This window comes from Theropithecus gelada, unplaced genomic scaffold, assembly GCF_003255815.1.
Source record: "Theropithecus gelada isolate Dixy unplaced genomic scaffold, Tgel_1.0 HiC_scaffold_4988, whole genome shotgun sequence".
Taxonomy (NCBI): domain Eukaryota; kingdom Metazoa; phylum Chordata; class Mammalia; order Primates; family Cercopithecidae; genus Theropithecus; species Theropithecus gelada.
The window spans coordinates 1-3370 of record NW_020261590.1 but is presented as its reverse complement, the minus strand read 5'-3'; the positions used below and the strand labels follow the sequence as shown (position 1 = coordinate 3370).

General features: G+C 52.7%; 1 pseudogene; it reads right to left on the bottom strand.

The window, feature by feature from the left end:
• Positions 1 to 243: 243 nt before the first annotated feature.
• Positions 244 to 3275, bottom strand: LOC112617834 (annotated as a pseudogene).
• Positions 3276 to 3370: the final 95 nt, after the last annotated feature.

The window sequence follows — 3370 nt, the reverse complement described above, 5'->3', positions numbered from 1 at the left end:
TGCAGCTGGAGACCCCAGAACTTGGTGTCTGCCTCCCATGTCACCGGGAAGGGTGGAGGCAAGTTAGAAAAATCATCCCCTCTCCCCCACAACCATCAGAGCAGGGCCTGATGAGCTCTGGCTCACAGATGCCTTTAGAAGTACCATGTCATGTGAGGGCTACACTGCCTCATTTTACAGGTGGGGAAACCAAGGCCTGGAGGGCTAGGGATGAGGGCAGGCTGCCCAGGTGGGGCAACCCACCAGATCCTCAAAGCTGCACTGTGGCTCGGCCAGTTGCTTATTGAACTTGTAGTTCTGGGAGAGCAGGAGCCTCTCCTCCTGCATTCGCAGCCTCTTCTCCTGTTTTCGTAGCCTCTCCTCCTTCTCCCACAGCCTCTCCTCCTGCTTTCATAGCCTCTCCTCCTGCTTTTGCAGCCTCTCCTCCTCCTTTTGCAGCCTCTCCTCCTGCTTTCGTAGCCTCTCCTCCTTCTCCCACAGCCTCTCCTCCTGCTTTTGTAGTCTCTCCTCCTGCTTTCACAGCCTCTCCTCCTGCTTTCGTAGCCTCTCCTCCTTCTCCCACAGTCTCTCCTCCTGCTTTCATAGCCTCTCCTCCTTCTCCCACAGCCTCTCCTCCTCCTTTTGCAGCCTCTCCTCCTGCTTTCGCAGCCTGTCACCCTGCTCCCCTAGCCTCTTCTGCTGCTCCCGAAGCATCTCCTTTTGCTCACACAGTCTCTCCTGCTCCTGCAGCCTCCTTTCCTCCTGCTCGTGGATCTTCTCCTCCTGCTTTTGGAGCCTCTCCTGCTGCTCTTGGAGCCTTCCTCCTCCTCCTGGAGTCTCTCCTTTTGCTCCTTGCTCAGGAGACTCAAGGCCTGATTGTTTTCCACCTGGGATTGGAGCTTTCCCTCCAGACTTTCCACCTCCTTCCTCAGGTGTTTGGCCTCATCTTGTAGCTGCTCCACCTCAGATGTCCCTGCTGGGGGTGCCGAGGATGGGGGCTCAGCTGAGAAATGAAGCAGACAATAAGGGGCTCTGGATTCCCCACCCACCACCCCCGCTCAAAGAAAAAGCCCTCCTTTTGATGCAGCTCCTCTAAGGCTTCCCAAACTTGGCCTCACTGCTAATGATTCCTTGCACCGGATGGTAGCCAATTTCCAAGCTATGTCAGATAGAGAGCACTGTGGGTGGCTGACAACGGCACTCCTCTCTCTTTGCTGATGGGGACCCTGAGGCTCATGGAGATGACAAGGCTTGCTGGCTGCTGACACAGACCACTTTCCTGCTGCCTCAAAGCCCTTCCATCCACCCACCTCCCTGGGGCATCCTAAGCCACCCCACAGCCCTCTGATGCCAGTCCTGCTGCCAGGTCACACCAGCCCCATCTTACCCATCTGGTATTTGAGTTCGGACAAGCTTCTCTCCAGCTCCTGTATCCGATGTATGTCACGTTTCTTCTCCTCCTTCAATGTGCGAGCCTGCCCAAAGCACAGGGGGAAAGGGCCCTGGAGAGAGGGGCTGGTGGCTGGACAAGCTACCATCTCCCTCTCTGCCCCCACCTCCACAAACCCAGATCCATGACCACCTCTGGCTGTACTATTCCCATTTTACAGATGCCCAGAAAGATCCAGTGACCCATCAAAGGTGGGGGCTGAAGGGTCACGTCTCACCTCCATCGACATTTTCCGCATCCTTTCCTGCCACCGGGCCCTCTCTCCTTTTATATGTTGAGCATATTCATCTCTCTTTAGCTGGACTTGTTTAAGTGACTCTGTCACCTGCAAGAATGGCCACAGAAGTGAGAAAGGGCTGTCACTGGTCCTCACCTGCTCCTGGTCAGCTGGGATCATCTTCCCTCCACATCCCTCCCTCTGCAAAGCCTCACCTGTGTCACGTGTGCGTTCAGCAGCGCCCGCTCCTTTCTGGTCTGCTGTAACTGCTGCTGGAGGACTGCTTCACTGCGGCTCGAGGACTGGATGGTGAACAGTGAGAAGTTTCAATTTGGGAAGCCTGGGCAGTGCCCCTTAAAAGGGCTAGGTCTAGGCTCAATATACAATTCGGTCAATAAAGATCAAGACATTTCCAAGCCCGTGGCCTGGTTTTAAAAGAACTCAGTAAAGTTGGAAGGGACAGGGAAAGAGATTGAATTACAGCTGGCTAACGGAGGCCCAGAGAGATCAGATAACATTGCTATTGTTATTACTGTTATTAATACCACTGTTTGAACCTTTATGGAGTGCTTCACCAGGTTCCATACTAGCAATCCCATTTAATCCTCACAACCACCATATGAGACAGCTACTAGGATAACCCCTATTGTGCAGATGAAAAACGTCAAGTGTTCGAGGTTAAGGGCTTGCCTAAAATCACTCAGACCGAGCTGGGATTTGAACACCCAGGTCTATCCAATTATCTAAGCCCATTTTTCTTGCTGAGGGTGGGGGCACAGATAGCAAGGGGGAAATTAATCTTTTGTTCACTTTTTGAAAGGTTGATACATTCCCATAGTCCAAAACTCAGAAGGTACAGAAGGGAAGTGTCTCCCAGGCACCCCGTTACTCTCTGCTGAATTTTTTACAAACCTTGCAAACATGTTTTATGTATATTATCATAGTATGTACACACACACAGACACACACACTCACACCCACACACACACACCTTTCCTCTCTCTACAGAAATGGTGACATACTAAAGGTACTCTTCTGTACCTTCACAGTACAAGTACCGAATATCCCACCTAGGACTTGGCCAAGGCCACAGCCAGGTAAGGGCAGGGCAGGCACTTAGCCTCTGAGCTCTGCCTCCAGTGCTCACTCCCCACAGTGCCCCCAACTCACCCACAGCAGCTGACTCAGCCCCAGGCTGCCTCTAACAACCATACACAAAAGCAGCAAGAAATGAGCACGCTGCCTTCTGGGCAGGACACTGCATCCTGTAGAAGGGACTTTTACACTCTCTCCTCCATCTGGGAAGCCGGGCTGCCAGGGGATGGGGCAGCTGGTTGGACTCACCCTGTCCTCTTCCTGCTGCTGTGTAGACAAAGCAGAGAGAGCCCGCTCCAATTCTTGAATACGCTGTAATGAGTATTGCAGGCAGCCGGCCAGATCCTTGGACTCTTCTGTAATGACAGAGGTGGAGATGGGACCCAAAGGACTCCCCCTAAAGACCTGTCAAAGTGCCAGGTTGAAGGATGATGGGGTGCCCAGATTCCCACCTTCGAAGTGTCTGGCGGCACGTTTAGTATGGTAAAGGGTGGTCTTCAAGTCTGCCTTTTCCAGTGTGAGGATGTTGATTGTCTGAAATGGAATGTTTGGGAGAAAAGCCAAGCAAGTGCTGAAAGAGAAGGAAAGAAACATTCTCCGGAGGACAGGAGAAAACTCCCCACCCTCCA